General features: G+C 40.5%; 1 protein-coding gene across 4 annotated transcripts in view; it reads right to left on the minus strand.

Moving 5' to 3' along the window:
* The window catches only part of LOC106836370 (saoe class I histocompatibility antigen, A alpha chain-like), a 299619-nt gene that overhangs the window by 121262 nt on the left and 151042 nt on the right, over window positions 1-27315 (minus strand). The window lies entirely within an intron of this gene.

Consider the following 27315-nt stretch of genomic DNA (forward strand, 5'->3'; position numbering starts at 1 on the left):
GCGATGAACATAGGGGTGCAATGGACTCTTGAGATTTCTGATTTCAGGTTCTTAGGATAGATACCCAGTAATGGGATGGCTGGGTCATAGGGTATTTCTATTTTTAACATTTTGAGAAATCTCCATACTGTTTTCCATAGTGGCTGTACCAGTTTGCATTCCCACCAACAGTGTATGAGGGTTCCTTTTTCTCTACAACCTCTCCAACATTTGTCGCTCTTGGTTTTGGATGTTTTTGCCAATCTAACGGGTGTAAGGTGATATCTTAGTGTAGTTTTGATTTGCATTTCCCTGATGATTAGCGATGATGAACATCTTTTCATGTGTCTATTGGCCATATTCATATCTTCTTTTGAGAACTGTCTGTTCATGTCCTCTGCCCAGTTTTTGATCGGGTTGTTTGTTTTTTTGTTGTTAAGCCGTGTGAGTTCTTTGTATATTATGGAGATTAACCCTTTGTCGGATAAGTGGCTTGTAAATATTTTTTCCCAATTAGTGAGCTGTTTTTTTGTTTCAATCCTGTTTTCCCTTGCCTTGAAGAAGCTCTTTAGTCTGATGAAGTCCCATTTGTTTATTCTTTCTATTGTTTCCCTCAACTGAGGAGTTATAGTGTCCGAAAAGATTCTTTTGAAACTGATGTCAAAGAGTGTACTGCCTATATTCTCTTCCAAAAGACTTATTGTCTCAGGTCTAATCTTTAGGTCTTTGATCCATTTTGAGTTTATTTTGGTGTGTGGTGAAAAAGAATGGTCAATTTTCAATCTTTTGCATGTGGCTGTCCAGTTTTCCCAGCACCATTTGTTGAAGAGACTTTCTTTTCTCCATTGTAGGCCCTCTGCTCCTTTGTCGAAGATTAGCTGTTCATAGATGTGTGGTTTTATCTCTGGGCTTTCAATTCTGTTCCATTGATCTGTGGACCTGTTTTTGTACCAGTACCATGCTGTTTTGATCACTGTAGCTTTGTAGTATGTTTTGAAATTGGGGATTGTGATTCCGCCGGCTTTGTTTTTCTTGCTCAGGATTGCTTTAGCAATTCGTGGTCTTTTGTTGCCCCATATGAATTTTAGGATTGTTTGTTCAATTTCTGTGAAGAATGTTCTTGGGATTCTGATTGGGATAGCATTGAATCTGTATATTGCTTTAGGTAGTATGGACATTTTAACTATGTTTATTCTTCCAATCCATGTGCATGGAATGTCTTTCCATCTCTTTATGTCATCGTCAATTTCTTTCAAGAAAGTCTTGTAGTTTTCATCGTATAGATCCTTCACTTCCTTGGTTAAGTTTATCCCAAGGTATTTTATTCTTTTCGTTGCGATTGTGAATGAGATTGAGTTCTTGAGTTCTTTTTGTGTTAGTTCATTGTTAGTGTATAGAAATGCTACTGATTTATGCACGTTAATTTTATACCCTGCTTCTTTGCTGTAGTTGTTGATTATTTCTAATAGTTTTTCTATGGATTCTTTGGGGTTTTCTATATATAAGATCATGTCATCTGCAAACAGCGAGAGTTTTACTTCTTCGTTACCTATTTGGATTCCTTTTATTTCTTTTTCCTGCCAAATTGCTCTGGCCAGCACCTCCAGTACTATGTTGAATAGGAGTGGTGAAAGTGGGCACCCTTGTCTTGTTCCTGTCCTCAGAGGGATGGCTTTCAGTTTTTGTCCATTGAGTATGATGTTGGCTGTGGGTCTGTCATATATGGCCTTTATTATGTTGAGGTACTTTCCTTCTATACCCATTTTATTGAGGGTGTTTATCATAAATGGGTGTTGGATCTTGTCGAATGCTTTCTCTGCATCTATTGAGATGATCATGTGGTTTTTGTTTTTCATTTTGTTGATGTAGTGTATCACGTTGATTGACTTGCGGATGTTGAACCATCCCTGTGTCCCTGGTATAAATCCCACTTGATCATAGTGAATAATCTTTTTGATGTATTGCTATATTCGGTTTGCCAAAATTTTGTTGAGGATTTTTGCATCTATGTTCATCAGTGATATCGGCCTGTAGTTCTTCTTTGTGTTGTCCTTGTCAGGTTTGGGGATCAGAGTGATGTTGGCTTCATAGAATGTGTTAGGGAGTACTCCATCTTTCTCAATTTTCTGGAAAAGTTTGAGGAGAATAGGTATTAAGTCTTCTTTGAATGTTTGGTAGAATTCTCCAGAGAAGCCGTCTGGTCCTGGACTCTTATTTTTGGGGAGGTTTTTGATTACCGTTTCTATTTCCTTACTTGTGATTGGCCTATTCAGATTCTCCATTTCTTCCTGATTCAGTTTGGGGAGATTGTAGGAGTCTAGGAATTTGTCCGTTTCTTCCAGGTTGTTCACTTTGTTGGCATATAGTTTTTCATAGTATTCTCTTATGATCTCTTGTATTTCATTGGTATCTGTTGTGATTTCTCCTCTCTCATTCCTAATTTTATTTATTTGCGATTTCTTTCTTCTTTTCTTGGTGAGTCTGGCTAAGGGTTTGTCAATTTTGTTAATTCTTTCGAAGAACCAACTCTTTGTTTCATTGATCCTTTCTATTGTCTTTTTTGTTTCAATATCGTTTATTTCTGCTCTTATTTTTATTATTTCCCTCCTTCTACTGACTCTGGGCTTTGTTTGTTCTTCTTTTTCTAGTTCTGTTAGGTGTCATTTGAGGTTGCTTATGTGAGCTTTTTCTTGTTTAGTGAGGTGAGCCTGTATTGCGATGAATTTCCCTCTTAGGACTGCTTTTGCTGCATCCCAAATGATTTGGTATGTCGTGTTCTCATTTTCATTTGTCTCCAGATAATATTTGATTTCTTCTTTAATTTCTTCAATGATCCATTGTTTGTTCAGAAGCGTGTTGTTTAGTCTCCACATTTTTGCACCTTTCTCTGCTTTTTTCTTGTAGTTGATTTCTAGTTTAATAGCATTATGATCAGAAAAGATGCTTGATATTATTTCAACTCTCTTGTATTTATTGATGTTTGCTTTGTTTCCCAAAATATGGTCAATCCTTGAGAATGTTCCATGTGCACTTGAGAAGAATGTGTAACCTGCTGTTTTTGGATGAAGTGTTCTATATATATCTATTAAGTCCATCTGGTCTAATTTTTCATTTAATTCTATTATTTCCTTGTTGATTTTCTGTCTGGATGTTCTGTCCATTGGTGTTAATGGTGTGTTGAGGTCCCCTACTATTATTGTATTGTTGTTGATGTCTTCTTTTAGTTCTATTAAGAGTTGCTTTACAAATTTTGGTCCTCCTGTGTTGGGTGCGTATATATTTATAAGTGTTATGTCTTCTTGGTGGAGAGTCCCTTTTATCATTATATACTGTCCCTCTTTGTCTTTCTTTATCTGTTTTGCTTTGAAATCTACCTTGTCTGATATTAGTATAGCGACACCTGCTTTCTTTTGTTCATTATTAGCTTGGAGTATTGTTCTCCATCCCTTCACTCTGAGTCTGTGTTTGTCTTTGGGGCTGAGGTGTGTTTCCTGGAGGCAGCATATTGTTGGATCTTGTTCTTTGATTCATCCTGCCACTCTGTGTCTTTTGATTGGGGAGTTCAATCCATTTACATTTAGAGTGATTATTGAGATGTGGGGGCCTACCACTACCATTTTGTGTCTTGTTTTCTGGTTAAGAAACGATAATTTTACCCGCTCTAACATTAAACCTTCCTCTAAGGAGGAAAAGTAGACACTGTTCCATTTTCCCCCTTCTTTCCTAGAGTTGTAGACAAAAGTTCAGCTAAGTAATTGGTGTTGACCCATGCTAATGTTGAACCCTGGGACCAGGTCAGCCAGGGCACACACACTCCTCCTGTCCTCAACCTGTTTGACTCCCTCCCTGACTTTATTTTAGAAATAAAGAAGGGGCTGGCCCGGTGGCGCAGCGGTTAAGTTTGCACGTTCCGCTTCTCGGTGGCCTGGCGTTCGCAGGTTCGGATCCCGGGTGCAGACATGGCACCGCTTGGTAAAGCCATGCTGTGGTAGGCGTCCCACATATAAGGTAGAGGAAGATGGGCACGGATGTTAGCTCAGGGCCAGTCTTCCTCAGAAAAAAGAGGAGGATTGGCAGTAGTTAGCTCAGGGCTAATCTTCCAGAAAAAAAAAAAAAACTCACAAAAAAAAGAAATGAAGCTGAGCCCACAGAAGGAAGTCACTTCCCCAGGAAACCGAGAGTGTGGCCAGGTTGGAGCTCCCTGACTCTGAGGCCAGGTAACATGTTCAGCATTTTCAGTTAAACTTTAAGAATCTTCAGTGCTTGAAAACTCCGAGGGAATGAAAACCTTCCTTCTCACAGATAGAGATCCACCCTCAGCTTAGGCGAATGGATGCCGACAATATGACGTTGTGGTTTTCCTGCCTAATATTCCTCTTTGTAAGCCCTCCTTCGAGTAGACAGATATCTCATGTGTCAATAAAATGGTGACAACCAAACCTTGTTTACATGTCGTGAAAGAGCATTTCTTTCCCTCCCCTAGGAAATGCTCTCAAAGATATGATCCAGGGGGGCCGGCCCCGTGGCCGAGTGGTTAAGTTTGTGTGCTCCGCTGCAGCAGCCCAGGGTATCGCCGGTTCGGATCCTGGGCGCAGACATGGCACCGCACATCAGGCCACGTTGAGGCGGCGTCCTACATAGCACAGCTTGAAGGACTTGCAACTAAGATATACAGCTGTGTACTGGGGGATTTGGGGGAGATAAAGCAGAAAAAAAAATATTGGCAACAGTTGTTAGCTCACGTGCCAATCTTTAAAAAAAAAAGATATAATTCATTATTGGATTTGTGGGGTAAGGGACACAAGCAGCATATAGTCAATGGAGATTACCAATTCTCAGGAGAAGAGAGTTTCCTGGTTGATGTTGAGTTAAGGAGACAGTCCTGCGTGAAGTGTAGCCTGAGAGTCAGCAGACAGACATCCACGTTTTCCTGCTTTATTACTGACTCCGTGAGCTACTCACTGTCCACATACAGAGTCATGCAATTCATGCTGAATGCTCAAAGGTGAATGGATTTCCAGTATAATGTCTCTAAGGCTTTACTATAGATAATTGCTAGTGCATTTTACCCTGTTTGAAGACGCCTTGATTCGCAGGTGCTGGGCATTTCATCAGAATGTAGAGCACAGGGGGCAGATGGGCTGTTTTAGAATTCGAGTAGCATGCCATGGCCCGCAGCCTCACGTACTGGGATTCTGGGTTCCTGGGTTTCCTCCTAAATGTGGAGTTCAAGAATGATGGCAATTTCAGGCTGTGGAGAGGAAATGTCAAAGGAGAGAAATTATAGAAACTCCTAACCTGGCAAGAGGACCAATTTTAGGATTGAAAGTGACATAATAGAAGACATAGAAGCTGATTTAGAGCCACATTTGGAGGAGATAAAGTAGGTAAGTTTTATAGAGGGCCCGTTGCACAGTGTGATCCCAGAATCTCAGTATTGACATCATTCCTGAGCTTAAACTGCCAGTTCCTCAACATGGAATGCCGTCCTTTCCCTCTCCCTTCCACATGCTCCCTCCTCTAGGGCACCTCCGTCATCTGAAGCATTTCCCTAGATGGGTACTTAGGTGCACAATTGCACTTGGAGACCCCTCTGCATTGCACCTGTGCTCACACTGTTCGGTGACCAGCTTTTTCCCCAGAGGACTATGGGCTCCCTCCCTGTATCTCCAGTGCTGAGCGTGAATGAGGCTTATTGTGCACTTTATTTTCATTTTCCTCTTCAAAATAGTACTACCAAGCTTATGATGAACTGTAAAGTTTTTTTTTTTTGTTTTTTTTTTTGTTTTTTTTGCTTAAACAACATAAATTTACTTTCTAACAGTTCTAGAGGCTGGAAGTCTGAGATCAAGTGCCGGCATGGTGGGGTTCTGGTGAGAGTTCTCTTCCTGGCTTGCAGATGGCTGCTTTCGCACTGTGTGCTCACATGGTGGAGGAAAGAAGCTCTCTGGTGTCTCTTTTATAAGAGCACTAACCTCATCATGAGCACCCCTCGCTCATGACCTGAAGGAGCGCTAATGATCTCCTAATGGCCCCGTCTCCAAACCCCATCACCCTAGGGGTTTGGGCTTCAACAGATGAATTTGAAGGTGGGACACAATTCAGAAGAACCATAAACTTTCACAGACAGGGATGATTCTCTGCCCCACCACACGTCACCTCGAATGTTTGTTTCATATAACCAACCGCTTTTAATGCTTTAGATGGTTTCTTCTTGTACTTATCCCCATGTTCTTTTTTCAAGTTATTCTTATTATGGAAAATTTCAAATGCCTAAGTAGTAGAGAGAATTCTATAATGAACCCTTATTACTCATCATCAGCTTTTACAGTTATCAACATTTCCCCGTCATGTTTCATCCATTCCTCCCACTCATCTTTACTGGTGTATATTAAAGGCAAATCCTATACGTATAAGTAGTTTGTATGCATCTCTTACTGATAAGGATTATTCTTTTAATATAACCACCATGCTATTATCCCACTTAACAAAGTTATCGATCATTGCCTAATTCCACTTAATACTTCGTGCATGTTCAAATGTCCCTCGGTGTCTTCAGGGTATCTTTTTCAGTAGGTTTGTTTGAAGCAGGGTCCAGACAAGGTCCACGCATTGTATTTGGTTGTTTTCTCTCTCCGGTCTCTTTTCTTCTATCTTTCACTGCATCTTTGTTTTTTTTTCAAACCTTCGATTTTGTTGGAAAAACCAGGCCACTTGTCCCGTAAAATGTTCCACATTCTGAACTGGGCTAAGCGCTTCCTCATGGTGTTAACTCGTTTCTTTATGTCTTGTTTTCCCTGTGACTCACAAAAGATATTCTCTTCCTGGTGCATATTCATAATTTTAACATGAATGACTCTTCTACCTTTCACTTGACTGATTTTCTGTTCAAGTCCCACTAAGGACACAGATACTGGACATTCCGAGGCCTCTGGAGGAGGCAGTGATGCTGCCATTTATTATATTCTGCCTCAAGCTTCTGCTCCATTTGGTATAGTGAATATAGAAGAGCTACAGAACCGGCCACACCCTGCACCTGGACCAGCCTTCCCCTAAAGGTTCTGGAGACACTTCCTTCCCTCTTTTATCTAAAGGGCAAGTCCTGGTTCCTCATTACCTTTGTAAGTGATGCTGGACCTCCGTTGCTCCGTGCATATTTGCTGCGTCAGCAAGACAGAGACATCTGTGCTACTCTGATACAATAGCAGGTCCCTGGTCAAGGATCTGAGCTTGTTAGAAAGTGGCAGTCCCTGGAGCTCAGTGGCTGGCATCGGCCTGTTCTTCTGAAGAGCAGATTCAGACCTGCTGACCCAGCTCCCTACTCTCGTAACAAGAACGGGAGAGAAGGAGGCTTGAGGGCATCTGGCTCAGCACATTTTCCAATTCTGGCTACAACTGCTCACAAGGCCCTCCAGCCCCTGCAAAGACCCTCTCAAGCATTTCCAAGAGCACCAAGTGTTTATTTCCAAAGTTACTTCCTCATTTTCCATTTTTATCTCCAGTATATTACCACAACCTATTGATGTTCTTCTGGGCAATATACCTTTTCCACTTTGTTACACTAAACAAGATTAAGCATTTGTTCAATCCATTCTCAATGAAAAAGTTTTATGCTTTTTTTTTTCCTGATAATGGGCTTCCAACTCTGCCATATTTAACCTTTCTTTACTACCGGATTCGTTATTAATTTGTTGGGTGTATCTTATGATTTTACAGTTACTCTATGTTACCAGTATAGTCTCACTGCAGTATTAAAAAATTAATCCTGTTGGGCTGGCCCCGTGGCCGAGTGGTTAAGTTCACGCGCTCCGCTGCAGACGGCCCAGTGTTTCGTTGGTTCGAATCCTGGGCGCGGACATGGTACTGCTCATCAGACCACGCTGAGGCAGCGTCCCACATACTGCTCATCAGACCACGCTGAGGCAGCGTCCCACATGCCACAACTAGAAGGACCCACAACGAAGAATATACAACTATGTACAGGGGGCTTTGGGGAGAAAAAGGGAAAAATAAAATCTTTAATAAAAAAAAAAAATTAATCCTGTAGGGGCCGGCTCCGTGGCCCAGTGGTTAAGTTCGTGTGCTCCACTTCAGTGGCCAAGGGTTTTGCTGGTTCAGATCCTGGGCACGGACCTTGCACTGGTCATCAGGCCGTGCTGAGGTGGCATCCCACATAGCACAACTAGAAGGACCTACAACCAGAATACACAACTATGTACTGGGAAGCTTTGGGGAGAAGAAGAAGAAAAAAAAATATTGGCAACAGATGTCGGCTCAGGTGCCAATCTTTAAAAAAATTAATCCTGTTAAAACTATAATCTCAAATTTGATATGAAAAGAGGAATCTTGGGGTCTTCCTTGGCTTGGTCTGCCATAAGACAATACCGTAGATGGGATGGCTTAAACAACAGAAATTTATTTCCTCACAGTTCTTGAAGCTGGAACGTCTGAAGTCAAGGCAGATTCCTTCCTGGTGAGAGCTCACTTCCTGGCTTGCAAACAGCCACCTCCTCACTGGGTCCTCACATGATGGACAGAGGGAGAAGCTCTCTGGCATCTCTTCTTATAAGGGCACTGATGCCATCATGAGGGCCTCATCCTCATGACCTCATTTAAGCCTAATCACCTCCCAAAGACCCCACTTCCAAAGACCATCACATTGGAGGTTAGAGCTTCAACAAAGAATCTGGGGGTGGGGGGCACAAACCTTCAGTTTGTGACACTTGCCTATCTTTTCTCCCAAGTAAGTCAGTGCTCTGACCCTGGCCATTGGTTAAGGGCATATACTAATGAGGGTAGGATAGTTCTTTTTTTTTTCTTCTTCTTCTTCTCCCCAAAGCCCCCCAGTACATAGTTGTATATTCTAGTTATAACTCCTTCTAGTTGTGCTATGTGGGATGCTGCCTCAGCGTGGCCTGATGAATGGTGCCATGTCTGTGCCCAGGATCTGAACCTGTGAAACCCTGCGCTGCCAAAGTGGAGCATGCAAACTTAACCACTTGGCCACAGGGCCAGCGCCTAGGGTAAGATAGTTCTTATAGCAAACCCCCAACCTGCATGGGTTGAACATAATATAAGATTATTTTTCCCTATAAGCTGCTCAGTGTGGTTCTAACTGAGCAGTGTGTTGGGGAGGTTGGGAGGCAGCACTATCTGCTCCACATGATCATTCAGGGATTCAGGCTGACATATTTTGTACCACGTGCATTATGTGGCTCCTAAGGTTGCTGTGGTCATCTTCATCCAGAAGAAGGAAGAGTGAAGAGCATAGAAGAGCATGCTTGTGGATGTCATCTTATTGATTTATAAATCTTCACAATAAATATTATGAATAATAATACTTTTCCATAATTTTTTGCCATACCAAAATTTCAAATAGAGATGGTCAGATTTTTCATCCTTTTACTTTATCATTTCTGGATTTGGGTTGTGTTTAGAAAGGTCTTTGCTATCATAATGTTATTTACTATTTGCTTTCAGTTTTCCAGGTGGAGGGGAAGGAGAGAAGAGGGCAGAGGAGGAGGGGAGGAGAAAACTGAAAGTGAAGGAGGAGGAAAGTAAAGTTGGGGAGAAGAGAAGAAAGGAAGGAGGGTTTAGTGTTCTAACATCCAGAGCTCTTGTTTTATAATTTAAAGAATGTCCAGAATTCATAGGCCATGGTGTATGTCCTTTGTATATCCTTCAAGGAGTCTGGTCCTCAACTGGCTGGGTGATCGCAGCAGCTCCCATGAGCTGAAGGCGATTCTCTGGAGAGCAGGGCAGCTGTGAGTCTTTCGCAAGAACACCGACAGCAGCTGAGGCACGAGTGTACTAAATCTCGGTGGGGCACCACCACCACCAGCTACAGTCCATCTTTTGCACTAATCAGTTCCACTTTCTTCTTACATTAGTTGCTCCATGTGGGCACAGCGTGTCCGGAATTCTGATGGTTCACAATTGGTAGGAAACTTAGCAAAGGACAACTAAGACTGTTGGTGGAATGAAGAAAGCTCTTGGTCCAGCTGTTTGCAAGGCTACAACACATCACCTACTCTACCACCCATTCTAGATTCTCCTAAATCTCGGACAACACTTCTGGTGGTCTAGGTAACCATCTGGTGGTTTGCCCAGATCTCATCCCTGAGGAGTCTGAGTTTCTGGTTCCCAGAACTTTACCATCTGCGGTTGCTATCCTGCCCATTACAGCAGAAAATGGACATGGGCATACCAAGCAAAGCCCTTGTGGATCACCTGAGTGCCAAACATATTCCCTTCTACTCCTCTCATGCTCCTCATGATGATCGGGATCAATTATTGCTGCCCCAACAGTAACTCGTTCCCTTGTCCACTGGTCTGCTGGCATGAGGAGCCCAAAGAGAACAGGTGGCAGCCGTAGCTCTAAGTTTAATGGGACTCTTACTGTGTTCCTGACAGAAGTGTCCTCCTCTGGGAAACCTGAACTTCTAGAGCAGTAGAGCCCATTGAAAAGATGGAAAGTACAAACATCCCAAGTGGGTTATCTGGAGTGATGCGAGTAGAGTCCCTCCTTCTTTCACATGTGGCTGTTAGACCTCCTTATTCTGCCCTTTGAGGTCACAGCAGCATATAATGGCTGTTGGTTTAAACCTTTGTGTATTGTTCATGCTGCAGGACAGCACTTATCATTGCAGGGTCTCACCTTCAGCACGGTTTCACAGCTGCATTCTCAAGAGGCCCTCCCACTGCTCTGTCACTTGGGAGCTTCTGTATGGAGTGGTATGTGGTAGGAACAGTGGATCTCTTGATCATATGCTCACTGCCGCACTGCCTTTGTTGTAAATTATGTTCGTGAGTCCAAGCATTTGTTATGTACAGGTCCATATTAGAACATGATACGTATGTGAGTGCTTGGATGGTGGTTCTGAGTGAGACACTGTGGGAAGGAAGGGAAAACCCATACCTGGAATACATGTTTATCTAGATTAGATAAATCTTTGATTTGTCAAGGGTAGAAGACTAACAGTGTTATCAACTTGCCACCAAATATCAGGTTGGCATCCACAGAGTTGGTACTGTATTGGAATTTATTTTTGCTGGAAGGTCACACGTCAGTTTTTGCAGTAAGTATATCAGCCATGGTGAGAGGGAGCCCATGCTGTCAGACCCGTGCTGAGTCACCCTCTGCCACCTTGCATACTCCTTTCATGAGCCTGTTGTGCAACCTCTGTGGTAACTAAGGACACAGTGTGGCTAATGTCTACTGGCTGAGTCATCCTGTGCACGTGGTTGTTTAATGTTTCTTGTAGAGTGGATAATTTCTGGTGAGCATTAACACTTGATACAAAAGATCCTAATACTTTGTGTCTACTGCATACCTCTTCCCAGGAATCCTTGTCCCTGATCTTCCAATCTTGCTCCTTCAAGGACCCTCATCAACCAGATAAGCCATTGCTACTGCCTGTGAGTTGGTGCATATTCTTGCCTCAGACCACTTTTGTCTCTATGCAAAGTGGATAAATTGGAGCACAACCTGAAGTTCTGCCCATTGGAAGGAAGTTCCCTCAACACTGTGTTTGGTCATCCGTGAGTAGAGCAGGCCACTACTGGTTCACACCAAAATACTGAGGTGACACATTTATGAGCCGAGCTCAGGTTTTTCCCTTTTAGGTCAGCTGGTGCAGGAACGCCCCATTAGGTCATACGTGAGAGCTGAGGAGAAGACAAAGGTACAACAGTGGTAGGTGACAGGGTCTGAGCCATTTGTTATGCAACTAATTAGTGGTAGAATTTTCTGCTTTGTGTGCATATGGTCTCTCTCACAACTATTTAACTCTGCTGTTACAGGGCAAGAGCAGCTATAGATAATACCTAAAAGAACAGATGGATCTGTGTTCCACTACAAGTTTATTAGTGGAAACAGGCAGTGGGCTGCATTTGACCCATGGGCTATAGTTGCCGACCTCTGAGCTAGTCCATTCCTGGATGTACCATTTTCATCTTAGAGTGGATTGCTCCTAGGGTGTGACAGTACCCAGACCATGAAAGGGATGTGGAGGCAACAGCCCTTTGATGTTCCATGATGAGATTCGCCATCTCTCTCAGGGCCCAGCGACATTCTGGGAGCTGTTTGTTGAATAGCATATGGTTCTCTGCAGCAGATGGCCATGCTCATTGCTCCAGAGGTTGCTCCTAGGGGTCTGCGCTGAAGACCCTCTTGTTGGGAATTGGTACATATGCCAGATTCCACATGGCAACTTTTCCTACCACACATGCTTCTAGTACTATGCTAAACCCTGGACAGATGGTCTAGGTAGCAAGGCTACTTACTATAGCCTGGACATACTTCCACTCAAAACCAGCAACCTTTCATGTCATCTGTTATATAAGTCAGAACAACATTGCCATAGTATGGAACATGCTGCCTCTAAAACCTGTTGAGAGCTACCAAATGTGGGGCTTCTTTGTTAGTGGCAGGAGATACAAAGTGCAATACCCTGTCCTCTACTTCTGAGAGGATGTTCCATCATACTCCGGACGACTGGAGCCCTCAATCTTTACCCATGCGGCAGGCCTCTGAGTCTTTCAATAGTTTTAACCACCTACCCTTGGGATGCATTCATGTAACCAGAGCATCCATAGTGCATTCCATTTCCTGCTCATCAGAGCCTAATAACGTGATATTATCAATATATTGGACCAATGTGATATCTGTAGAATGTCCAGATGTCCCAGTCCCTTCTCTTTCTTTGGGGAAAATATTCTTTACTGGTAAACAAATTATCTTCCATGATTTTTTAAAAAGTATTTTTCCAACTTTATTGAGATATATTGACATATAACATTGTGTAAGCTTAAGATGTGCAACACGATGGTTTGATATATGTATATATTGCAAAGTGATACCACAATAAGCTAAGTTATCCATCATTTCACATAGTTACCTGTGTGTATGTGCACATGTGTTTGTGTGTGTCTGATGAGAACACTTAAGATCTGCTCTCTAAATAACTTCCAAGTATACAATAAAGTCTTGTTAACTATAGTCAACATGCTCTACACTGGATCCCCACACTTAATCATTTATAACTGGAAGTTTGTACCCCTTGACCAAAGTCACCCATTTCCCCCATGCTAAGCCCCTGGCAATCGCCAGTCTACTCTCTGTTTCTATAGGTTCAGCCTTTTTAGATTCCACATAGAAGTGGGATCGTACAGTATTTGTCTTTCTCTGTCTGACTTATTTCACTTAGCATAATGCCCTCAAGGACCATCATGTTGTCACAATTGGAAGGATTTCCTTCATTATATGACTGAATAATATTCTATTATATGTACACCAAATCTTCTTAATCCATTCATTCATTCAAGGATGCTTAGGTTGTTTCTATGTCTTGGCTATTATGAATAATGCTATAATCAACACAGGCCTGTAAATATCTTTCCAAAGATAATGATTTCATTTCCTTCACATAAATACCCATAAGTGGAATTACTGGATCATATGGTAGTTCCATTTTTAATTTTCTGAGCAATCTCCCTACTGCGTTCCATAGCGGCTGCACAAATTTATATTCCTGCCAACAGTGCCCAAGTCTTCCCTTACTCCGCATCCTCACCAACACTTATCTCTTTTCCTTTTGATAATAGCCATTCTAACAGGTGGGATGTGTTATCTCACTGTGGTTTTGATTTCAATTTTCTTGATGATTAGTGATGTTGAGCATCTTTTCATGTCCCTGTTGCCCACATGGATGTCTTCTTTCGAAAAATGTCTATTCAGGTCCTTTGGTCTTTTTTAAATCAGATTATTTGTTTTGTTCCTATTGAGTTGTATGAGTCTCTGATAGATTTTGGATATTAACCCTTTATCAGATATACACTCTGCAAATATTTTAATCCCTTTCCATACGTTGACTCTTCATTTTATTGATGGTTTCGTTTGCTGTGTAGAAATGTTTTAGTTTGAGATAGTCCCACTTGTTGATTTTTGCTTTTGTGGTTTGTGCTTTTGTTGTCATATCCAAAACATCATTGCCAAGATCAATGTCAAAGAGAATTTTATCTATTTTCTCATAAGAGTTTTATGGAGTCAGGTCTTATATTTATGTGTTTAATCTATTTTGAGTTAATTTTTGTGACTGGTGTAAGATTTGGGTCCAATTTCATTCTTCTGCATGTGAATATCCAGCTTTCCCATTAGCATTTATTAAAGAGACTATTCTTTCCCCATTGAGTATTCTCAGATTCCTTGTCAAACATTAACTCACTGTATATGCCTAGTCCTATCTGTTTTTTCTAGACCAACAAACAATTCCTTAGGTCTCAGTAGACAGTAACTGTGTGTCCAAATTTTATTTCAATTCCGACACTTTAACCTGGAGATAGTATCAAATCCCACAGATTAAGGGCTTGGTCCCCCAAGACTGCCTCACTTCACAGGCCAATTGCAAGTCCAGGTAGTTACCTGTGCTCTCAACAACTGGCTACAAATCAGAGGTTCCTAGGACCCCCTTCCTCAAGTTCAAATGATTTGCTAGAGCCACTCACAGAACTCAGAGAAACATTTACTTATGATTACCAGTTTATTATAATGGTTAGTATAAAAGATACATATGAACAACAAGATAAAGAGAAATATAAGGAGAGGTCCAGAGGGGTTCTCAGCACAGGAGTGTCTGTTATTGTGGAACTGGTGTGTGCCATCTTCCTGGCACATGGATCCATTCACCAAAGTGGAATCTCATCCAATCTTGTCCAAGAGTTTACATAGAGCTTGCTCTCTAGCACCCCTCACCTTCCCAGTGGTTAGTAGGTGGGCCTGAAAGTCCCAAGCCTCTAATCAGTTGGTGTTTTTGGTGACCAGCCCCATCCTGAGTCTATCTAGGAGCCCCACCCTAAGTTATCTCATTTGTATATGTAGGTCTGGAAACTGGGCAAGGGATTGTAACTTTCTTTTGGGCAACTAATCTCAGCCTTCAATTCGTTCATTCTTGATCTGTTAATATGTATTAAACAACACTCTTGTTGGCCACCCATCTCTCTTGCCCCTAGAAACAGCATGTCTGTTAGGCATTTCCAAAAGTCCCTTGCAGTCAGAATTTCCTGGCTTCCATTCTGACATTGTTGGCTATTTTGGCAATTTTGCCCTTGTTTCTACCTTACTGCCACCTGTCCTCTGGCTTTCTGGGATCCTATTTGCCCACCGATGCTAGGGAGCCTAGTTTTTAATATTATCTCCTAGAACCAGCCTTAGCCTACAAAGCACAGACACAGTGAGGTGGATCCTCTACTCACCTGCTCATTCCTCATTGCCTGATGTGCAGCGTATCCTTTGGGCCCTTCTAAGGAAAATAGTCACCTGGTGGTTTTCCAGTTTCATAGAGTAGATTCATACTAGCATGCCCACTTCTCTGAGCCTTTTCATCTCTTTCTCTACAATCTGCCATGGCAGTTCTGGCATCTCTACTTCATTTGATGTGGGCCACCAAATGTTTTTGTTAGAACAGCTTTATCGAGATGTAATTCCCATATGTAATTCAAACATTTAAAAGAACTAGTTTTTAGTATATTCACAGCGTTGTGCAATCATCACAACAATCCATTTTGGAATCCAATTCATTACCCCATAACCATTTATTCCTGAGCAGTCAGTCCCTATTTCCCTCCAAAACTCCCCTCCTCCCTAGGAACACACTAATCTACTTTCTGTCCATAGGGGTTTGCTTATTATGGACATTTCATATAAATAGAATGAAACAATCCATTTGATCTTTTGTTTGTTTTCTTTCATGGTGCTTAATGTATTCAAGGTTCAGTGTGTGTAGCATGCATCTGTAATTCATTCCCTCTTTTTTGCCAAATAATATTCCACTACATTGATACCACTTTTATTTCTTTATTTATCAACTGACAAACATATGAATTGTTTCTGCTTCTTAGCTATTATGAAAAATGCTTCTGTGAATATGGTATACAAGTTTTTGTGTGGACATACGTTTACATTTCTCTTGGATAAACGCCTAGGAATGGACTTGCTGGTCATATAGCAAGTACAGACCTTGATGAAACCGCCAGACTCTTCCACAGCGGCGGCACCATTTTATATTCCCACAAGCAGTATACAAGGGTTCCAATTTCTCCACAACCTCACAGCACTTATTAATACTGGTCTTTCTTATTCCAGCCATCCTAGGAAGCATAAAGCCGTATCTCATTGCATTTTTGATTTGCATTTCCCTAAGGACTAATGATGTGAAGCATCTTTTCTGTGCTTATTGGCCATTTGTATATCTTCCATGGGTAAATGTCTACCAAACATTTGCTCATTTTTAAAATTTTTTTTCCTATTATTTAGTTGGAAGAGGTCTTTATATATTCTAGAGACTAGTTCCTTAGATGCAGAATTTTCAAATATTTTCTCCCAGCCTAGGCTATATTTTTACTTTTTTGATGGTGTCCTTTAAAGCACAAAAAAATTTTTAAATTTGTTGAAGTCCAATTAATCTATTTGTTCCTTTGTTACACGTATTTTGGGTGTCATATGTAAGAAACCATTGCGTAATCTAACGTCATAAAGAATTATCCCTATATTGTCTTCTGAGAGTTTTATAGTTTTTTTTTCTTTTCCAAACCCCCCTGTACACAATTGTATATCTTAGCTGCAGGTCCTTCTAGTTGTGGGATGTGGGACGCCGCCTCAACATGGCCTGACAAGCAGTGTCATGTCCACACCCAGGATCCGAACCCTGGGCCGCCGCAGCGGAGCATGCAAACTTAACCACTCGGTCACGGAGCCAGCCCCATCTTTCTCTTATTGCTGATTTAGCATTTATATTTAGGTCTTTGATCTACCTTGAAATAATTTTTTCGTATGGTGGGAGGTAAGGGTCCAACTTCATTCTTCTGCATGTGGATACGCAATCATGTTAGCAGATTAGCCTTTCCTCATTGAGTTGTCTCGGCACTCCAGGTTGAAATTCAATTGACCATAAATGTGAGGGTGGATTTCTGACCTCTCAATCCTATTCCATTCCATTCTAATTCTATTCTACATGTCTATCCTTACGCTGGTAACACTGTCTTGATTACTTTAGCTTTGTGGTAAATTTTGAAACCAGGAGTGTGAACAAAGTCAGACTTTGTTCTTTTTCAAGAGTGTTTTGATCTAGTCCTTTGAATTTCCAGATGAATTTTAAGATCAACTCATCAGTTTCTGGAAAGAAACCAGCTGGGATTTATATAGAGATTACATTGAATCTTTGGATCCATTTGGAGATATAACCATCTTAGCAAAAGTTTTTCATCATCCCTTATTGAAACCATATTCTTAATGAACAATAACTCCCAACTAACCCCTTTCTCAGACCCTAGAAACTATCAGACATATATATGTATCATAGCACCTGAAAAGATGCTCAGAATCATTAATCAGTCAGGAAAGGAATATCCAAAGCACAATATATATGCATATGCTTACATTTGAATATCGTATCTGGAGAAATGTCTATTCAATTCTTTTGCACATTTTAAAATAGAGTTGTTGGTCTTTTTGGTATGGAGTTGTTGGAGTTCTTTCCATATTCTGGATGTTAATCACTTATCAGATACATGATTTGCAAATATGTTCTTCCATTCTGTAGTTGCCTTTTTACTGTTGATATAATCCTTTGATACCCAGAAGTCTTTAATTTTTTTTTAAATTTTTAAAATTTATTTAATTTATTTTATTTCATTTCATTTATTTATTTAGAGGAAGATTGGCCCTGAGCTAACTACTGCTAATCCTCCCCTTTTTGCTGAGGAAGACTGGCCCTGAGCTAACCTCCATGCCCAGCTTCCTCTACCCTATATGTGGGATGCCTACCACAGCATGGCTTTTGCCAAGCGGTGCCCTGTCCGCACCCGGGATCTGAACCGGCGAACCCGGAACCACCAAGAAGTGGAAAGTGCGAACTTAACCAGTGCGCCACCCGGTTGGGCCCAGAAGTTTTTAATTTTGATGAACTCCCATTAGCCTATTTTTTCTTTTATGCCTGTGCCTTGGTGTCATATCTAAGAAATCATTGCCAAATCCAATGTCATGAAGATTTTCCCCTATTTTTATTCTAAGACTTTTATAGTTTTAGCTCTTACATTTAGGTCTTTGGTCCATTTTATATTAAGGTTGGTATATGGTGTAAGGTGAGTGTCCAGCTTTATCAGTTTGCATGTGGCTGTCCAGTTGTTCCAGCACCATTTATTGAAAAGACTATTGTTTCCCCCATTGTATGATCTTGGCACCTTTGTTGAAAGTCAGTTGGCCAAAGACGCATGGTTTTATTAACGGACTCTCAATCCTATTCCATTGATCTCTATGTCTATCAATATGCCAGTACCACACTGTCTTGACTACCATTGCTTTGTGGGAAGCCTTGAAATTGAGAACTGTGAGCCCTCCTACTTTATTCTCCTTTGATAAGGTTGGCTATTGGAGGTTCCTTGAATTTCCATAGGAATTTAGAATGAGTTTGTCAATTCCTAGACAAAGTCAGTTAGGTATTTGATAGGGATTGTGTTGAATCTGTAGATCAATTTCAGGTGTATTGCCATCTTAATAACATGAAGTCTTGTAATCCATGAACAGTTTTACATTTCTGTAGATGTTTAGTTTCTTTCACCAATGTTTTGTAGTTTCCAGAGTGTAAGTTTTGCACTTATTTTATTAAATATATCCCTAATATTTTATCCTTCTAAATGCTATTGTAAATGGAATGTTTTTTAAACTTCATTCTTAGATTGTTTATTGTATAGAAATATAATTGATTTTTGCATATTTACCTCATATGCTACAACCTTGCTGAACTCCATTAGTTCTAAAAGCTTTTTAGTGGATTTCTTAGGATTTTCTATGTATAACAGCACGTCATCTGCGAATAGAAATAGTTTTATTTCTTCCTTTCCAGTTTGAATGCATTTTATGTATTTTACTTGCACAGTTGCTCTGCCTAGAAGCTCGAGCACAATGTTGAATAGAAGTAGTGAGAGTCGACATCTTTGTCTTATTGCTGATTTAGGAGGAAAACCATTATTTTGCTATTTACTATCATATTAGCTTTAGAGTTTCCATAATTATCCTGAATCAGATTGAATAATTTCCTTCTTTTGCCCGTTTGTTGAGTGTTTTTTTTAATCATGAAAGGGTGTCAGATTTTGCCAAATTCTTCTTCATCTGTTGAGATAAGCATGTGGGTTTTGTTTTTTATTATATTAATATGATGTATTACATTAATTGATATTTTGTATATTAAACTACCCTTGCATTCCTGGAATAAATTCCACTTAGTCATGGTGTGTAATATTTTCTATATGTTGCTGGTTTTGACTTGCCATATTTTATTGAGGATTTCTGTGTCCATATTCATAAGAGATATTGGCCTGTAGTTTTCTTTTCTTGGGATGTCATTGTCTGGTTTTGGTATCTGAATAATACTGGCCTTATGAAATGATGTGGTACTGTTCTTTCCTCTTCTCCTTTTTGAAAGACTTTATAAGGAATTCTTTTTAATTCTTCTTTAAATATTTGGTAGAATTCACCAGTGAGGACATTTGGGCCTGGAGTTTCTTTGTGGTAATTTTGATAACTGATTCAATCTTCTGACTCACTATAGGTTTATTCAGATTGTCTACTTCTTGAATCAGCTTTAGTAGTTTTTATCTTTCTATGAATTCGTCTATTTAATCTAATTCTTGGCATACAATTGTTCATAATATTCTTTTATAATTCTCCTTATTTCTCTGTGGTCAGTCACCATGTCAGTCATAACTCTTTCACTGCTGATCCAAGTCACTTGAATCTTCTCTCTCTTTCTCTTTTTTTAAGTGACTCTGGTTGAAGTTTTGTCAATTTTGTTGATTTTCAAAGAACCAAATTTGATTTAGTGAATTTTATGTATAGCTTCTCTCTTCTCTTTTCTAATTTCATTAATTTTCACTCTAGTCTTTCCCTTTCCCTTCCTTCATCTTGCTTTTGGTTTAGTGTGCTCCTCTTTTACCTTTGACTTCAGGTGGAAGGTTAGGTCATTGAATTGCGATGTCTGTTTTTTAATGTAGGCATTACAGCTATAAATTTCCCTCTCTACATTCTTTTAGTAACATCCCACAAATTTTGGTATGCTGTGTCTTCATTTTCATTAATCTGAAACATTTTCTAATTTCCATTTTGATATCTTCTTTGATCCATTGGTTATGTAGAAGGGTGTTATTTGATTTCCACATGATTGTGTTTCCCAAATGTCTTTTGGTTATTGGTTGATTTCTAATTTCATGCCACTGTGAGAAAAGAACATACTTTGTGTTATTTCTATCCTTTTAAGTTTATTAAGGTTTGTTTTATGGTTTACCCTGAGGAATGCTCTCTGTGCATTTGAGAAGGAAGTATATTTTGCTGTGATTGGGTGGAGTGTTCCATAAATGTCTGTTAGGTTTACACTGTTGGTTTATAGTATTGCTAAAGTCTTCTATTTTGTTGTTGATCTTCTGTGTAGTTGCTCTATCCACTATCAAAAGTGGTGTAATCAAGTCTCCAACTATTATTGTTGTACTGTTTATTTCTCTCTTAATTTCCGTCAATTTCATTTTCATGTATTTGGTGCCCAGTTATTAGGTGCATATATGTTTGTAAGTATTTTATCTTCCTGAGGGATTGACCCTTTCATCATTATAAAATGTCCCTGTTCATCTTACTAGCATTTTTTTAATTTAATTTTTATTTTTTTTTAAAGATTTTTATTTTTATTTTTTTCTCCCCAAAGCCCCCCACCGTTACATAGTTGTATATTCTTTGTTGTGGGTCCACCTAGTTGTGGCATGTGGGATGCTGCCTCAGCGTGGTTTGATGAGCAGTGCCATGTCCGCGCCCAGGCCCAGGATTCAAACCAACGAAACACTGGGCCGCCTGCAGCGGAGCGCGCGAACTTAACCACTCGGCCACGGGGCCAGCCCCCTCTTACTAGCATTTTTTAAAAAGTCTCTTTTGTCTGATATCAGTGTAGCTACTCCAGCTTTGTTATGGTTGAGATTTTCCTGAGACATCTTTTCCATCCTTGAAAATTTAATCCATTTATAATTGAATCTCAGATGTGTCTACTGTAGACAGCACAGATGTGTCTTGTTTTGTTTTCAGTCTAACAATCTGTGCTTTGATTGACTTGTTTAATCCATATATATTTAATGTTAATGCTGATGCGTTGGATTTATGATGCCATTTTACTTTTGTTTCTATGTGTCTCGTGTCTTTTCACCCCTCTATTCCTCTTTTGTTGATGCCTTTTTATTAAGTGGATATTTTCTACCATAATACTTTAATTATTTAATAATTTTTCACTATACTTTTGAGTAATTTACTCAATAGTTACTCTAGAGTTTACCATATCCTTATGTTAATTTATCAAAATTCACTTCAGGTTTATATTAATTTCAGTGAGATATAGAAACATGACTCTACAGCTGCACATCTACTTCTTTTTTGGGCTGTTTTGTTATAAAAATCATATCTAAATGTGTTACAGACCCAACAACACATTGTAATAATTATTACTTTATATAATTTTGGGCAGTTTGTATTGCTATATCTTCAAGGTCACTAGTCTTTTCTTCTGCGATATCAAATCTACCATTAATCCCATCTCACATTCAGTGTTCTTTTCAACTCAGACCTTTTCATCTCTAGAAGTTTGATTTTGGTCTTTTATATACTTTCACGTCTCTTACATAACTTTTTGAACATAAGAAATACATTAACAGTAGCTCTTTTAATGTCACTTACTGCTAATGCTAACATCTCTATCAGTTCCAGGTTAGTTTAAATTGATTATTTTTCTCTGCCTTGTGGGTGGCATTTTTTGTTTTCTTTGCATGTGTGGTTATTTTTTATTTGATGTCAGACATTATGATTTTACCTTATTAGGTGCCAGACATTTATGCATTCCACAAATATTCTTCACCTTTTATTTCTGGGACACAAGTTATTTGGAAGTTGTTTGATGCTTTTGGATCTTGCTTTTAATATTTGTTAGGTAAAACAGGAAAATGTTTAGACCAAGGCAAATTATTCCCAACTGCTGAAACAAGACCATTCTGCTGACTACCCAATGCCCAGCAAATTATAAGATTTTGCAGTACGGCTGGTGGGAACAGGCATGATTCCTAGCCCTGGAGAGCACTAGATACTATTCTCTGTAATCTTTTTGGATTATTCTTTCCTGTCCTGGGATAGTTTCCCGGTGTGCAAGCACTGATGGCCTGAAGACTTGAGGGGAACCCTCTGCAGACTTCCAGTGCTTTTTCTGTTCAGCTGTCTTCTCTATGTGCCTTCACCTTCGATTGGCTGTCCTGGCCTCCCCATTTCCCAACTCTGTCCCCTTAACTCAGAGAGACTGCGGGGCTCTGTTAGGGCTCCTCCTCCCTGCCCTGTGTCCTGGACACTCTCTCCAGGAAGGAAGGTGGACAATTGTAGGCTTGCTTTACCTCTTCTCTTTCCCTTCTCTTAGGGATCACAATCCTTGTGCTGCCTGTTGTCCAAGGTCTCAACACCATTATTTTATATATTTATCTGAATTTATAGTTGTTTAAGATAGGAGAGTAAATCTGTTTCTTTTTATCCCTCATAGACCAAAGGAAAAGTCCGTAAACTGAGTTTTTAATTCAAACTGTTTTAATTTTAATTTTGAAAAACTTGGTTGTTTTGAAAAATCAGATAGCTTATATTTAATTTCCTACGTTCTGCAGGTGTGTTTAGTTTTGTCAGTCTTTTTCTGCAGGCATTTTCAATATTTCACTTTCTCTTTATATCATATATATGTTTATATGTTTATATGATGTCTCGGTTATGTTGTAATCTATGTCTCATAATTCCAATATTGAAGTTTATGAGCCTCTTTGTACTATCCTTTGTTTTTCTGCTTCTCAATCATATATTTTTCCATTTGCACTTCTACATTTCTTGCTAAGAGCTGCTTTTTTTCTTGCATAATTATTTGTGTAAATTCTTAGAAATCTAGGTTAATTGTAGATTTCTGTAGAGATTTTTGTTTCTTTCTTCCAATTTTTTGGTCATCATCAATCCAGGACACGTATAAACTAAATTCATGGCATGAAGTTATTTTGGTCCAAAATGGTAAAGCAAATTTGGACTAAAATCACAGGAGGGGTAGCTATGGTTGCAAATTATCGGAAAGCGTTGTGTGCTCCTTTTTTATGCTAGCTCAAAGGCAAATTTCCTTAGACTACTCTGTTTTAGGGGATGAAGCAGATTTTGTTTAGTTTCACCCTTACTGTGAGGATATGAACCTTGTTTCCCCAGATTTTCAGGGAGGGGATGTCTCTCATGCTCCCCACATGAATAAGCTCTGGGCATCATTTCCTGTCTCTTGCAGCTCATGAACCCAAGACAACCAAAGCTAAGACTTTTCCAGATTTGGCAAACGCCGTAAGGATAAATACAACTTTTCTCTGTGGATTATTTGCCCACTTTTTTGTATTGGTCTACGTCATTATTCTCTTGATTATTCTATTATAGTTTTGGATGCTTTTCACATTTTATCGATTATTTTTAGTGGAAGTGGCAGCTTTAAAATTTAGCCTCCCAGGTTATGGAAATGGAATCCCCATGACCTATTTGATGATTGCTGGTATTTACCTGGCTCCAGGGCAGGTGCTAGAATGCAAGTCCACCTAAACAAATGCTACCTTGAGTCTTCCAGGAATGGTGCTCCTTTCTGAACTGCTTGTAATCTGCCCACAGTAAGACACAAACAGAAACTGAAAGTGAGTGTAAGTAAGTAAACCTCTATCTTATTTTGTCCCAGACTGGTGACTGTCACGGAAAAGACGATCACTTATATTATGTCATTGGATCTGCTAACACAGTTTGATGATTCGCTCTTCATGAACCAGAGACTGAGTGGTAGAGTTTCTAAACTAGGATGGTTTTTACACTTTTGGTGGGGTCACGTAAATACTGATCAATGTTATACTCTCCCAAGAACTATGTGCACAAAGAAATATAAATATTAATGTAAAATGTCAGTGTATATAAGTAAGGGTCCTCTGAAGTCTTACAGATCTTGGTTTTTTAATGCCAGCAAGAGACAAAGGCAGGGAGAAGACATTTTGAGGAATCACTTTCTCATCCCACAATGCCACTCCCCTTATTTGTGAAAATGCTAGAGTAGACAAAAGCTGGACCCCATAACACACTATCAAGGGAATAAGTTGAAAGATGTCTCTTATCCAACCAAACCTGACTGTCTACATGTACCAGATGAAGTTCTTGTTTCAGATTACTCCTCCAAAAAAGCTGAAGTTTGTAATTTTTTCCCATTCCTCACCCTTAACACGACCCTTAGAACCTGTACCTTCTTTCCTTGTTGGGAGAATCCCACACTTACAGAGTCTTGGAAGGAGGCAGAGACCCCCTCCACCCGTAAGAGAGGAAAACCCACTTTCCCAAACATCCTTGCAGCTGAACATGTCATAAGGCTCCACCAGTCAGGTGACCACACGCTGGACTCTGACTCAGGACGTGGTGACACAGATAGACTGGAACTGTGCAGTAGGCATTTGGCAAAGGTGGCATGAGTGGCAATAGTGTCATGAAGCAGCCAGGGGCAGCAGAGACAGCAGTCCTAGCTACAGGACCCAGTGTCCAGCACCAGGAGAGTCAGTGGTAGGAGCAGTGGCATCTGTGCCTAGAAGCAGCAGCAGCAATTCCTATGTGGGACCCAAGGCCCTAACACTTCTCTTTCTATTTATCTACATTCATTTATGTTTCAATTAGAACAATTTGGAATCCACTGTTCACACCAAGAAGGGAGTGGGAAATCCATGTAGGGAAAAGATTCACAGAGCAAGGATTCATTTTTTCCCAGCTTTATTGAGATTAAATTGACATATAATATTGTGGATGTCAGAGATGTACGACCTGTTGATTTGATCCTTACACGGCAAAATGATTAACACCATAGAGCAAGCTAACACCTGCATCATGTCACATAATGACCAATTCTTTTTTGTGGTGAGAACATTTAAGAACTCTCTTAGCAACTCAGACTTTCTTTTGCTGAGCTGATAACCACTTCCAAAATCTACACCTGTGTACACCCCATGGTAGAGACAAAACATATACCTCCCAGCGTACGTCTTGCCTCTTTCTTCCCAGCAAAATTTTAAATGTGAATTTAAGACTCCTCTTCACCCTGATCACTCTCTGGTCATTGGCATCAGAGGTTCCCAATCTGGCCAAGCACCAGGATAGCTGTGGGCTTGTTACAAAATACTCAAGGCTTCTCCCCGGACTCACTATCTTAGAATATTGAGCACAGCACCCAAGAATCACTTATTTAGCTAGCCCTACATCTGAGACTGATGCACAGCGATGTGGCAATCCTGGTCTACGTTCGTGCTACTAAATGTGTGATCTGAAGACCAGCAGCATCAGCACCAAACGGGTTATAAATGCAGAATCTCAAGCTCTACTCCAGACTGTCTAGATCTTACTGAGATGTCCAGAGGATTCCTGTGCACAGGACAGTTTAGGACTCCCTGCTCTCCAAGCCTTCTAGATGTGGTGTCAGAACTATGCAGCGTGCTCTGCATGTGTGGTCTGATCAGATCACCTACCACAGGGGGCGGGGGGGGGGGGGTGGTTCAGGGTTCAGTCCTTGTTCTTTTCTTTTTTACAGTCATCACTCCCCTGGTGACCTCATTGGTTTTCAAGGCTTTAAATGTCATTTATATGGTGTCACCTCTCAAATCCAATTCTGCAACCAAGACATATCACCTAAACTCCAGACTCAAATTATAAACTGCTAACCTCAGTTGCATTTCTAATAAACAACTCAAATTCAACATTTCCTAAATCGGATGACTATGATGCTGCTTCCTCAAACGTGTTCCTTCTATCCTCCTCTCCATTTCTACTGGAGGCACTCCATATTTCTACTTGCACAGTCTGAAATTTGGGGTGTCCTCCTTGATCCTCTTTCTCATAACCCAGATTTAATCCATTAGGAGATGCTGTAAAGCCCAACTTCAGAAGGTACCCAGAATCCAATCTCTTCTTATTATTTTTCTCTGCTCACAGTCCAGACAAAGCCGCTAACATCTCTAGCCCAGGACACGGCACCAGTCTCCTACAGTTTTCTCTACCGGTTGCTTGTCCTTCACCTCTTGATTCTGCACAGCACCACACTGATGCTTCTAAAGAGAAGGCCTACGAGGTTATCTTCTGTTCAAAGCAGTCTTGTAACTCCACATCTTACTCAGAAAAGTCAAAACCTTCCAACACCTTCAAGGTCTACATGGCCTGGGTGTAATTCAGACCTCATCTCAATATTCTCTGCTCCAGCCACACCAGCCTCCTCGCTGTTCCCAGCAACACAGCCCTAGCGCATCTGCACTGGGGGTTCCCTCCTGCAAAGAAGTTCCCCAGACATCCTCGTGGATAGCTCCTCATGTCCTTCACATCTTTCCTCAAGGTCACCTTCCCAGTGTGGCCCACACTGACCACCCTAGGAAAACAGCCACCTTCCCTGTCCCCACACACTTATACTCTGGGTCACCTTCCTGAAGGCACTTACAACTTCTCACATAAATACTTCCCTTATTTACTATGCTTATAGCATACAGTGTGCCCCTCACCACTAGAACACGTGCTCCCCAAGGCTGACAATTTCTGCCTGTTTTTAATTCTGAGGTTTCCTAAATGTAAAAATCCTTTGTCATCTATCTGGCAAATTAGTTGAATGAATGATCAGTATAGAGCACCTCCCTATTCTAGAGACAGTATGTTTCTTAATGCAACCTCAGGTCACACGTTGTTTGGTGGCAGCTACAGCACAATGTCCACCCACACTGACATAAGTGCCGCCTGTACTTTTCTCACAAGCGCTGCTCTCCCCTCCTCCTCTCTTCCACAGCCGCCCTCCTGCACACTCACACACACAATTATACTTCTCTCTTCAGAAAGGACAATCCTAGGCTCATGGGCCCTATTTTTCCAACCAATTGTGAATCTAAACTAGATTCAACTTTATAAATCCATGTATTTAAATCAGAGCCAGCACAAGGATGACGAGGGCTATGGGCAGACAGACAGGGCAGGCATCAGAGAAGACAGAAACCCAGCGGAATTTATGTGAGATGAAAAACTACTGTATCCTTCCTGTCTACCACTTCTAGATTCTGGTTCTGTAAAAGTGGGGTAAAGATGGAAGGAACAATCCAGGAAACAGCTCTAGAGGGAGGGCAAGAGCCAGATGAGTCTGAAAATTTGTCCCTCGATACCACAGAGTCTCCTGTGTGCAAGGGCCACCCTGGGCCTTGAGGGGACAATGACAGGCC

This window comes from Equus asinus, chromosome 8, assembly GCF_041296235.1.
Source record: "Equus asinus isolate D_3611 breed Donkey chromosome 8, EquAss-T2T_v2, whole genome shotgun sequence".
Taxonomy (NCBI): Eukaryota; Metazoa; Chordata; class Mammalia; order Perissodactyla; family Equidae; genus Equus; species Equus asinus.